This window comes from Carassius auratus, chromosome 29, assembly GCF_003368295.1.
Source record: "Carassius auratus strain Wakin chromosome 29, ASM336829v1, whole genome shotgun sequence".
Lineage (NCBI taxonomy): Eukaryota > Metazoa > Chordata > Actinopteri > Cypriniformes > Cyprinidae > Carassius > Carassius auratus.
Genome location: NC_039271.1, coordinates 7,656,996 through 7,670,522, shown reverse-complemented (window position 1 = coordinate 7,670,522; position 13,527 = coordinate 7,656,996). Strand labels below are relative to the sequence as shown.

Here is a 13,527-nt window from a genome sequence, read left to right as displayed (position 1 = left end):
ATGCACAATTGTGGCAATGGATGATGATGGTAACATCACCGGATTTAGTATCTGTCTGCACATCAATTCCCCATTTGTGAAATACTTTTTAGCTCATTCCGAAACCTTGCAAGATTGCATCTCTGTTGAGTTCCTGTTTTAGATCTATCTATCTATCTATCTATCTATCTATCTATCTATCTATCTATCTATCTATCTATCTATCTATCTATCTATCTATCTATCTATCTATCTATCTATCTATCTATTATCTATCTATCTATCTATCTATCTATCTATCTATCTATCTATCTATCTATCTATCTATCTATCTATCTATCTATCTATCTATCTATCTATCTATCTATCTTTGAAATACTTTTTAGCTCATTCCAAAACCTTGCAAGATTGCATCTCTGTTGAGTTCCTGTTCTAGATTGATCTATCTATCTATCTATCTATCTATCTATCTATCTATCTATCTATCTATCTATCTATCTATCTATCTATCTATCTATCTATCTATCTATCTATCTATCTATCTATCTATCTATCTTTGAAATACTTTTTAGCTCATTCCAAAACCTTGCAAGATTGCATCTCTGTTGAGTTCCTGTTCTAGATCTATCTATCTATCTATCTATCTATCTATCTATCTATCTATCTATCTATCTATCTATCTATCTATCTATCTATCTATCTATCTATCTATCTATCTATCTATCTATCTATCTATCTATCTATCTATCTATCTATCTATCTATCTCACTGTAAAATGTAATGTTGACTTTACTTAGAAAAAGTGAGGAAACCGACTGCCTTAAAATTTCTAAGTAGTGTGTTAATTTTAAGTTTGCATAACATAAAACAGTTTGTACAGAAAACTTGTTAATAAAGTATACTGAAGTACTGTTGACTTAAAATAATTCGTTGTGTTAACTTTTTATAAATGTTCACATTACTTGGAAAATATTAGGAAACTGATTGCCTTAAAATTAACAAGTAAGCTAAACTAAAAACAATAAGACAAAAAGCAACAACTGAACGGTTGTAAAAAATGTTATTGTCTACAGGTATTACAGTGTTTCAAAACAACGTCATTCAAGCACGGCTAAATTGTAAATATATATTATTATTTTTTTTTTTTACTTTTTTTTTTTTACAAAGGACTAATACTTTTTGATGCGCAAAAAGCACCAAACATCTGCAATGCAAGTTCAACTATATAAAAAAACTAACAAGGATCCTGACTGTTTGACAGTCTTTGAGCTGAAACTAACATTCAACATCAGTTTATTGGAAAAGTTTATTAAATTACATTTTTAGTGTGATGTGACATACAGCTAAGTATGGTGACCCATACTCAGAATCTGTGTTCTTCATTTAACCCATCCAAAGTTAACACACACAAAGCAGTGAACACACTCCAGGGTACCTCAGTCATGGTATTGCCGGACCGAGACTCAAACCAACAACCTCAGGGTTAGGAAGCAAACTCTCTAACCACTAGGCCACAACTTCCCTGTGACTTTTTAAAAAAGTTTCACAATATAACATTGTTCTAAGAGTAGAAAAACATTTTTAACTAAGATTCAACAATGTATAACTTCAATTCAAATAATTTTAAGTTTTTAATTGAGTGTATATGATTTGCTTAAATACACTTTCATGATTTTTTTTAATATGTTTTAAGTTTTGGTTACCTGGACTGTCAACAAAACCAGAAACCTCTCAGATTTAATAAAAAAAATACTTGATTTGGGTTTCAAAGACCACAGAGTCAAACCAAACCAGAGTTTTTCGAAATCTCAAACAGCCTTGACTTTCATCATCAGCTGATTTTTGGAAATGTTACGCCCCTTAATACATGATTTCTAGTTCTAGTTCGCTTTCTCAATGAAACAGAGTTTCACGCTGTCAGTCTCTGTTTTCCTGGGTGTTCCCTAGTGAGCTCACTTCTCCTTAGACACTTCACCATAGGCACTTTAATTCCTCTAGTCTGGTTCTGTCTTCACAGTAATTGCACTCCAATTAGAATCGCACAGGTGCTGACAATCCTCTGTCATTAGTCTCCCTATGTATAGCTGTCTTTCTCTGTCATCTGTATGGAGTCCTTACCCTATGTGTGAGTTGTGCTCGTCTCCCGAGTCTTCCCGTTACCTTCTTGTTCCTCCCAGTTCTTATCCATTTCATCCGGTTCCCTCTTTTGTTTGGTTTGTCTCCCATGACTGTTTATTTTGTATTTTTCCCTTCTGTTAATAAAAACCATACTTGCAATTGGATCCTACCCTCTCCTTGTGTTTATCCTAAACCCAACCGTCACACAGAGTCACACACCGCGGCCTTGGGTGAAGGAGCATCCTTTTTCCTTGTGGCAATCACATGTGTCGGCTGGACTTAGCTTAGTCCACGGTGAAAGCCGATTTGGCGATCCACAGTGCAGAGTTGATGTATTTCCTTAGCGACCAGCACAGATCAGCTCCAGGCATAACGAAGCAGATATTGTCCTCTTTTGGAAGGCCAAACAAGGTAGTTTCGCTTTCACAGTCAAACACACAGCATACGACATGATGGTGGTGGCAACAATACTACAATGAGAATAAAATGTATGCCTTCTTTCTTTGCATGAACATCTGGGCGGCATTATGCATATCTTCCCACATAGTGATGTAGAGATGTGGGGGCATGTAAGAACGAGCCATTTTTGGGGGATATGGACAGGTCTTAACTTTTAGAAAGGTTACCTCTTTGGATTTTAGACTCTAGTCATTGCAACTTTACAGATCTTCTTTATGCAACAAGAGAGATTTTCCTGGTTAAATAAAGGTCAAATAAAATAAACAAGAGCTTGACACTCCAAAAAGAAAGGAAAATTTTGAATCGCATCATATGACCCCTTTTAAATATACTCATTATTTTAAGTACAGCTTACTTGAAACCATTTAGTTTAATAGATTACTTGGTTAGTAAGGTCCACAAAGTTATTAAAAACAAGTTAATTTCACTTATTTTTATTAGTAAGATCATCAGTTATATTTTACAGTGATAAATAATATTTTATACTTTTAATTTATTTCATTATTTCAAGAGGTTTAAATAAAAAAATATACATTTCACAGATCTTTTTTTTATACAATAACAGGAAAAACTTCATTATGTAGAGTTAATATACACTCACTGGCCACTTTTATTAGGTACAGCTTGCTAATACCGGGTTGGACCCCTTTTGCCTTAATTATTCAATGGGTCTCTTCAAATCAGCGTAGTGCCATTTGGTAAATCTGAGTAGTACGCATGTGGCATACACTCTTCTGTATCAGCCGCGCCACAAGGACATGTTTTTTTATGTGTATTTACGATTTGGTTTGAAAGACAAAGAGACGAGGAATTGTTGAATAAAGTAATTGTTGTTTTCTTTGTGTACAAAAAGTATTCTCATTGCTTCATAACGTTACGGTTGAACCACTGGCAGATGGACTTTTCTGAAGATGCTTTTCATACTTTCCTGGACCTTGACAGTATAACTTACTTGGCAGTCTATGGGACAGTCACAAGCCTCCCAATTTTCATCCAAAATATCTTAAATTGTGTTCCGAAGATGAACAAAGCTTTTTTGCTTTCTTTTAAGATTTAATGTTTTAATGAAGAATGGTAAATATTTATCAATTATCTTAAAGCTATACAACTTTAAATACTAAATATTTTTTCATTCTTATTTGAGACAATTTTTTCATTTAACTTGTTTAAATGTCTGTGATGTCTGTAATTTATGTTTTCCCTCACATTAAACTTTAAACAATAAACTTTTTGGGTTCAGTTTTTTTATTTAATTTTTAACCCAAACGTTGGGTTGGTCCATATTTGACCCAAATTAGTGTTTAGACAACCCATCCTTTTTTTTCGTGATTTGTGCCTTTCTGGCATAAACTGAAAGTGCAAGTGACCTCACATTCACCAGTTCCTTATACACAAATATATCTGTGGTAATCAGCTTTTGTAAGACATGACTGAATTAGTTCTTGTTATTTGATTTTTGATTTTTACTAAACAAATGCAAAGCTTCCACCAAAAAAAAAATAGTTCAACCAGTGCCGACTGCTGTTACCCAGATGTGTTATTAGCTTTTACCAGCTGTTATCGAGGGATAACATATCTCAGAATGTTGCAACTGACCAATCAGAATCAAGTATTCCACAGAGCCGTGTAATAATATTATATAGCTTAGTTGATGTACATGAGTCAATATATATTACAAAATATATATACAAAAACAGCTTCTTGGGGCTTATTGCTTTAGTATACAAGACAGCTCAAAAGTTTGGAATCAATAAGTCTCCTCTGTTCAAGGCTGCATTTATTTAAACAAAAATGTAGCAATAAAACAGCAATATTGTGAAATATTATTACAATTTAAAATAAAAAATATATATTTTGATATACTTTAAAATATAATTTATTCCTGTGGTGGCAAAGCAAAGCTGAATTTTCATCAGCCATTACTCCAATCATCGTGACACATGCTCCTTCAGAAATCATGATGATTTATTATCTGTGTTGGAAACATATTATTCATTTTATTAATTTTTTGGAACGTGCTATATATTTTTTTCCAATATTTTTTGAGGAATAAAAAGTTTAAAAGAACAGCATTTATTTAAAATCTTCAGTGTCACATGCTCCTTCAGAAATCATATTATGCTCATTTATCATCAGTGTTGGAAACAGTTGTGTTATTTATTTATTTAGGAACCTTACATTTTTTTTCAATATTTTTTGATGAATAAAACATTAAAAAGAACAGGATTCATTCAAAATAGAAATCTTATAACAATGTAAGTCTTTGCTATCACTTTAAATGGAATTGCATTTTATTACAAAATATTTGTACAAAATCCAGTAAAAAAAAATTATATATATATATATATATATATATATATATATATATATATATATATATATATATATATATATATTATATTATATTATATATATAAAATATAGGCCTTGTGGAAAGTTTGTTTCCTATAAACTGCATATGAATCATAGTGTCATAACAACTACTGTGATTATGAAATAACCTGTTAAGCAGTTCTGGGGAGACCAGGACAAGTTTTCACAACTAGATGGTATGAGTCAGAAGTTGAATGACACCATTGAACAAAATCCTCTATTTCCGAGCTTTCCTCATGTGCAAATCATGTGACACCATGCTAGATTTTAGGGGACATATTGTATTAGCCCTAAAGTTGAAATACATGCATGAAATATTATTTAAACCTATAACATTTTACATAACATTTACATATTTTATCTCACAATTCTAATTTTTTTCCCCTGCAAATGCAAGTTTATATCTGTTAGTTCGGACTTTCTTTAAAAATAACTTTCTTCAAGTCAACAATTGCGAGTTTGTCAATTCTGAGGGTTAAAAAAACAGACGTGTGGGATTATAATCTAAAAAGAAAACAAATATTATTTTTTTAAACGAATTGTGAGATATAATCTCGGAATCGCAAGAAAAAAAAATTGTGAAATATAAACTCAAAATTATTTTTGTATTATTTTATTCCATGGCTTGAATAGACTGCTACGTTAAAACTGTGGTAGACTGTGGTTAAAACAACATAAATGCATAAATATAGTATTTATTACTAGGCTCCACCCAGAAAAAAACAAATCTGTCAGAACAATCTGTTAAAATATGGATTAATAATAGCACGCCCCCTGGATCTTGTGGTCTCCAGAGAGACGCTTTCAAGTCATAGCGCCGATTGACAGCAGGCGGCGCTGTTTGGCAAGTTTCAGTGCGGTGTTCAAATAATTGCACAAGAAGGTTTTCCTCTTCCTCCGATGTGAAGGCGGTGGCGTCAGTAGCAGGGTAACAGCAGCACCCCTCCCGGCCCCGAGCACCGTCACCAAACGCTCCAGGGAAACGATCGCCATAGTGAACCGCACGCGAAGCACCTTCCACCCGTTCAACTGAGGATACCAGCGAAAGTTTTACCGAAGTCGGTCGGGTGTAGCTGCGTGATTTTCGTCGGAAAAGGCGGTTTGTTTTTGTGTGTGTTGGCGGAGACTGAAAAGACGGCATCCGGCCTCAGAGAAGCAGGCGAGGGCAGGGACTCGCGTCTGAACAACGTTTACCGTCTCTGGTGAGTCTTGCGTTGCGTTTCTTGTAACGATCCTTTGAAGCGGAAGGTACGTTAACTTACACGCGACACTCATGTAACGTTAGTGTTTGTTTGTAAGCTATGCTTTTAGCAAACAAAACTGTCTGGCTTGAGGAGGGTTTGGGTCGAGTAATCTGATTAAATGTTGTTTAATCGACGGTTGTTTTGTCAACATAAACTATATGTCGAGTTTAAAAGCTGTCTTTTGGTATAGCTATAAAAGGAAAGCAAAACCGTTGCTTTGAAGTGTTTATTTAAGCTTTGGCTAGTAACGTTACCAAATTCCACCACCTGGTTGAATAACAATCCTGACAGGCTTAGTAGATTTGTTTTAGGTCTCTGTCTTTTCAGTCCGTGATGCTGAAATTCAGTTGCCGTTTTGAATAAATATTTATAAAAAGCTGTTAGGTTGAGCCAGTTGTTATGCATGTCCATGCGCTGCAAAGAATGATAAACCATTTAATCAACTATTTATTTATTTATTTTTAATCTAAAAATGCATTTTATTACCTGGACAAATAGTTAAAGTACTTTTTTTTTGCAGTAAAAATATGTTTATACGATATTCACACACATTTGTGTGTGTATATGGATCTATGTATCGCCCAAAAATAATAAATACAAAATGTAAAATGTAAAACATTTTAATATACGGTAATGTAACAATACTGCTTAAAACGATCAGTTTTACAGTGAGAATCAATCAGTTACTTAATCAAAATTGTAATAAGTGTGATCAAAGACATGCTTATTTGTGACCCTGTTTTATATGAGACATATTTCGTAATAATGAATAACAAACATTTAAATATTGCATCCATATTAAGACATGAAAGTGTTCACATTGAATGAAGACCGTATGCATTTATATTTGACAGTCTGTGCACTTTCTGACACTTTAAACATCAATATGTAAAAAAAAAAAACCTATTAATCACTGATTTTGACTGGGTTAATAGACGAACCCCTGTGAAAACCAAAGATCCAGAGCTCATCCACACATCCTCCAGTCAAACCACAGGTGACTTCGTAACGCTGGGAAATGTGTTGATGGGTTTAATGAATCGTGAACGTGGACAAATGTATCTCCGCCCTCCAGCAGAGCAAATGGGGTTGCATTAAAATACGTTATGGCTGTGCTATTTGCGAGTCAAACAAATGCATGGATGAAAATGTGCATGCACTGAATTCCGTAAATGAGCACCATGTATGCATGGATATGAATGCATGTGCCCTCTTTGGATGTGATCATGGGCCGGTGGCCAATTTAGGGGTTTGCCATCCCAGGCATGATGCCTATTTATCAATCAGGGGCTCTTGAGATGGAAATTAGGGTGCGTTTCACAGCCTGTCATGCAGCTGTTGCATGGATGACCCAAATCGGGGACTGTGGCTTGGCTGCTCTCAGTCTGGACGGCTGCATGTAATTTGACCCACATGGTGATGGACGAATGTTGAGTGTATGCGATAACGGCACACTGTAGTTTCTGCGTGTGCTCTAGTTGAGCGTTTGATGATGATAGTCAATGTAGCATGAGGACAATAGGTCCATGCCTCTCCCTGATGAAGCTCATGATGCAGTTTCACATCGTGTTGGTGTGTTGTGAGAGGAGCAGGGTTACATGGCCTTTGTCGCTTCTGAGCCCTTTGTACTTGGCCGTCTTTATTGTGGTGGTGGATCATGCTGTTTATGCATGGCCCATAAAAAGACATCTCAAAAAAAGCCTATTTTTATTCTCACTCTTGCTTTCTCACACACACCCATGCACACTTTGCGCTTTTATTTTTGTCGTCTCAATAAAGCATTCATAACCATAATTAATCTCCCCTCTAGCTTTATCAGGGTACGTGGTTGTTTAACGTGCCGTCTGATAGTGTGAAGTGTAAACGTCTTTTTTTACGGTTGAGATGATTTGTTGGTTGGTCAGTGATTGGATGTTTTGGAATCTTCAAAACATGTTGAAAGAGATCCAGGCTCAGGAAATCTAGAATTGTAGTTGTAATCCTTTTAACTGGAGACTGTTGCTAGTAAACTACTACTCTAGTGAACCAGTTTTCAAATTTTTTTTGAGTCTTTTGCTTGTGCAAAACTTATCACCAAATTGCTAGTTTGTTTGGATGTTGCTAGCATGGAAAACCTGTCAACATGTTGTTAGGATGAGCTTTGTGGTTTCCAGGATGTCGTTACGTTATTGCTAAGGTTCTCTATGTGTTGGATCCATTTTGCTATGTGGTTGGTGGGGTAAAATCAAGTCAGAAAAAGAAAAATCAAATGTTGAGCAGTGTGAAAACTTGCCTGTGCAAAACTCCTCACAATGATTTTAGGGTGTGCTTGGTTTCCAGGATATTCCTATATAGTTGCTAAAGTGTTGTAAGTGGTGGTCATTGCTGACAGCGAATCAGTTTTCTTGCCGCTAAATAAAAACATTTTGGAGGCAAAAGACTAAATCTAATGTAAATATAAATTGAATTAGTTCGTACATTAAAAATAAAAATTAATTAGAAACAGAGCCTGATGTTTTCCATTGCATATGTTTATCTATGGCAAAAATGCAAAACAGCCATCTTGACGCCAGAAATCGCCAGCTCTCCATTGGAATGAATGGAATCGTGTTGCTTTGTCGTTGTGTGTCGCTTGTAGTGTGGATGGGGTTGAGTGTTATTTAATTCTTTCCATTGAAATAAACAGTGAAAGAGATTGTGGGAAGGAGACACAACAATGAAAGAAACAAATTAAGTGTAAAAGTGAGAAAATGAGTCATGCATTGATTTGGTCTCATGGGGTTTTTGCAGAGTGATTGTTCTTGCTTTCTTGTGTGATTGTGGGAAAGGTGAGAGATGCAGAGGAAACATTGTTGCAGGCATTAATGTAACTCAACCTGTACAGAGTTGCGAGCAGTTAGGCGGTGGGTTGTCATATGAGAACCCAATGTATCTTGTTCTCTCTGCAGTGGGGTTCTTGTAACATCAGTAAGTCAAGGACATGATGGATACAGTTAATTTGTTGAAGAACAGCTGATGCTCTGCCCTTCATACAGTACAGGCACCTCTGACTGCACACCCACACGCTTCCTCCCACCACACACGCCTAATCACACAAACCTGATGCAAAAGTTCCATGTGGTGGTCTCAGCTCTGGTCTTTTTTCTTTTGATGACTTGGGTCTTTTTCATGTAAGCCAACCAGAACATTTTCCACTGTCTTTCTGAGTGCATCTTCAATGGTTTTCGTTTGACTGATTGGTTGAATTGACATGCTGGTTGATTGGACGAAAGAGGCACCGTTACATCTTACGCAATACTAAATATTTTTTGTTGTTGCACCATTACACTTTGTTAAAGTGTAACTATGTATAACTTAAATATTATATTTTGGTATTTTATTGATCCTTATTCATATAATTTACAGTTTCTGAATGTTATTTACATAACAAATTACTATAGGTAAGCTATTTTTATATTTATAGTAATGTTATTTATGATTAAGTAGTATCGTTTTTAATGGAAACATTTTTACTGTTTGCTGTATGAGGCAAAAGAAGTTACAATGAAGGATAAATGGAAATTCACAGCATTTAAACAAGTTGAACTCGCACAATTCTGCTTCTATTGGATCGTTTAAGGTAAACGTCATATTCTGTGACTACACATTACTTTACAGAGAGCTTACGAACTACTACCTGCCTTACGAACAACTGGTGCAACGGAATAATGTATAGATTTAGTTTCAAATAGCTAGTGGTTACTAAAGGCCTCGGTATACTTGAAACGAAATCGAAGAATGAACTGATATTGAACAAAATCAGGCCAAAACGAAGTTCGTTTTGAGTTTGTTTTGGCAGTTCGAAATGGTTCACCAAAGCGAACTTTCTGAAGGTGAAACTCCACCTTCTTTGAGGCGCAATTTTTTTCTCTCGGTTCGTTCCTCATTCTGCGGAGGCTATTAAGGAGAGTAACATCTCCTGAATACACTGGAGTGTCGAATAGCTGAGCTGCACAGATATATTCTTTTTGACAGCCCTAGCGTTAACATGGTAGCTCGATATAAGAATACACATCCGTTCATCTAATCGCTTGAATGTCCAAACCATAAAACAAATACAACTGACAAAGTTTAGTGAAGATGCAAGGCCATCACTATGTGTTGAACCAGCATTCACCTCCGTATTTTGCTTTTATGCCATTGACTGGACGGGGCAGAGTCATGTGGCTACACACGCGGTAGTATGCTTTTACTTACTTTTGATTTAATCGTCCAGCCCTATGCTAATCACTATTCTTTTGTCTGTAATATTCTGACCATTGGGCTCATTGAGACCATCACCCTCTCACACGTCTTCATTTCATTGTTGCTTTGTTTAGGGGATACACGCGACCGTCATGACACATGTTTACATTAGTCTACACCCCGCCTCCACAGCGCGGGGGTGTTGGAAAGTTCGTTAACAGTATACCGTCCCTCAGCCTTTTCGAACTTCTTTATGCCCGAAACGAAGAAAGAAAACAAACTTTGTTTAAAGTATATCGGGGCCTTAAGCCTTTCGTGTGGAGTTAACATTCTAATTTGAGTAAGAACTTATGAATAATAATAATAAATTTCTTGGTACAGGTGTAAACAGTTCAGATATGAGAGTTGTTTTTCACCTCATGTCTTTTCCTGCATGCTGAATAGTTTGGTTCACATTCTTGAAGTGGTTCACTCTTTTTTTTTTTTTTTTTTTTTTTTTTGACCCTGTTAGCAACGTAAATGTCTTCTGAAAAGGGCATGTTGCTATTGGCAACAAGATCTTGCTCCATTTCTCTCTTCCTCATTCTGCCGCTCTGGTTCTCGTCTCTAAATCTCTAGAATGTGACCCTGATCAGCTGGCTTCACATTTAGCGTGTATTGACCGTGATTGTTGTCACTTGTTCAGTGTCACTGCATCACTGATCGTGGCGGAGAGCACACATTGTTCAGAACCTTCTCTTCTGCCTTCCTCAAAGAGGAAGTGGCAAACCTCACAGGAAGTGATGTTCATGCATGTCCGTCTTGTTGCTGTAATGACATCATAATCCTGTCATATTGTGCTTGGATTGACCCTCCGCTTTTGCCAAGTCATGCAGAAACTTCAGTCCCCACACATTTCTGTAAACTGCCGTTGGCTATTTGAATAATTTGTGGTAACCTTTCAGGAAAAACAACCGGTTACCAAACACAGGAGGAGAGGCGTGTAAAATACAGGACCTGAATGTTGGTGTGTGACCTGGGTGTTATGGGGGCAGAACCATTACCCGGCTGTCTAAACCCTGTGGCCCTTGACCCTACACAATGAGAAGCTATTTCAACCATGCAAAGAATTTGTGTGTGTGTTTATTTGTGGGCAAGTGTTGTAATTTCCCTCAAGTCCCAGTTTGGTTTGAACTACACTGTTAACTAGAGATAATCAGTATGGCTCATACTCGGGTTATATTAGTTGTTAAAAATACAGATAAAAGACACTCTTCAATTCTGTGCATTCGGTTGGAAAAAATGCTTAAAGGTGTCACTTATTTATGTATTGTTGGCATTTTGCAGCCATTTGTTCGCAAGTGAGAAATTAATCATATTTTAAAATAAACTTGCAATCATTTGCATCACAAAATAATAAATGGTAGTACATGGCGCTAACAATGGCAAGGTCATGTGTTCACTGTATACATTGAATGCACTGTAATTCGTTTTGCATACAAACATCTGTCTAATGAATGTTAATGTATGCAGTGCATTTAGCATGAAATTTGAGTGTATGTTCTGTGTGTATGTATGTATGTTCCTGGATCAGCAATCTACATGCTGAAAGGTTTCTTTGTATATTGCTGTACTGCTTCAACATCCCACAAACACACACACAAAATTCCTACTGTACCATCCAGTGCTCACATTTGGGTCAACTGTGCTGCATTCGCTCTCTGTGCCATATAGTGGCCTACTTTCCCCTGTGATGATCACTTTGACACCATTTGTGTCATGTGTCCATCTGTGTGTGTGTTACGCTCTGATTAGCTGATAATCTCTCTGGATCAGATTCAGATGTTCACACAGGACACAAGATTTACAGGATCCCTACATAGTGTTCACTAAGCAGGGGATATCTGTTCCTATATAACATCATACATCATACAAGTATAATTCACTTTAGTTTCCTAACAGGTATGTATATAGTTTTTTTTTTGTTTAATTAAAATATTTTTACATTATTTGTATTTATAGAAATATAATTAAATCATTATTTAGATTAAATGCATAAAATTACTTAGTTATTTAAAACTAAAAAATATGTAAATAATTATTTATCTGAATAATATTCACCAAAGCAAATGATAGTTTTCTGCTGGATTCCTGGACATAGTGGAATTATTGGGAACGAACAGAAAATGTAATTGAAGGCCAAATCCCACCTTTTGATGTGAAGCCAGTAATCAACAGAGAATCATTTCGGAGAAATGGCAAGCGGAATGGGATAATGTCAAAATAACAGACTTTTTGAAATAAATTCTGTTGTAGGAACAAGCTAGATTTATTATTTTGAATCCAGGCATGACCAAGTTGTACAAGGTGTTGTATTGGACAAAATAGATTTAACTCATGGACATTTATTGATTGGTGAAGAAGCACCAAAATGTCAACATTGCTGGACTCACGTGAGAATGAAACGTGCTTTTAGTCTGTCCAATATTTAATGTCTTGAGATAAAGGTTATTATCAGGACATACTCTTTAAGTACTTGTATTATAAGATGGATCCAGAAAAACATTAAAATAACTTTTATAGAAATGTATGTGTAATACTTAAATGAATAATGAATAAACTTAATAATTTAAATTAAAATTTAAACATAAATTGTATTTATCTAAATACAAAATTATGTAAATTAAATAACTCATTATACTTATATATTTTTTGGTGTTTCATTTGAAATAAAAGTAACTTTATAGTGTGTACGTGTCGTCTTCACTGTTATGGGACTCAGAGACATGATAATTGCATTGTAAAGGTCTCATATGTTTTATACTCGTGCTGCGGTGAAATGAGCTGAGAAAAAAATGCCAGACTTGTCACTGTGGTTATTGTATCTAAGCTTCGTACAGTTCTGACAATACTTGCACAATGACTGGTGGGAAAATTAGCCCCTCCACTTCCTGTGAAATGATACATTGATGTCACTTGTGCCCAAAAACTATTTGCAGAGGCTTTGGACAGACCGTTGTAATTGTTCTTGGTAGTAACTTTTTATTATTTTAATTGTATTTATATTAATTTTACTATTTTTTATTTTAGTTATAATTTTGTTTATTTTTGTTTATGCTTAACTTTTAAACCAAAATCGTGCACCCCTCTCCCATTTATGTGCCAGTAAAAA

The 13,527-nt window shown here is 35.5% G+C and overlaps 1 protein-coding gene across 1 annotated transcript in view; it reads left to right on the top strand.

Annotated features, from left to right (window-relative positions):
• Window positions 1-5,823: 5,823 nt before the first annotated feature.
• The window catches only part of LOC113047947 (cyclin-dependent kinase 17), a 43,977-nt gene continuing 36,273 nt past the window's right edge, over window positions 5,824-13,527 (top strand). Inside the window, exon 1 of the mRNA XM_026209387.1 lies at window positions 5,824-6,131. The gene's annotated coding sequence lies outside the window, so the exon portion shown is untranslated. The remainder of the gene's footprint in view (window positions 6,132-13,527) is intronic.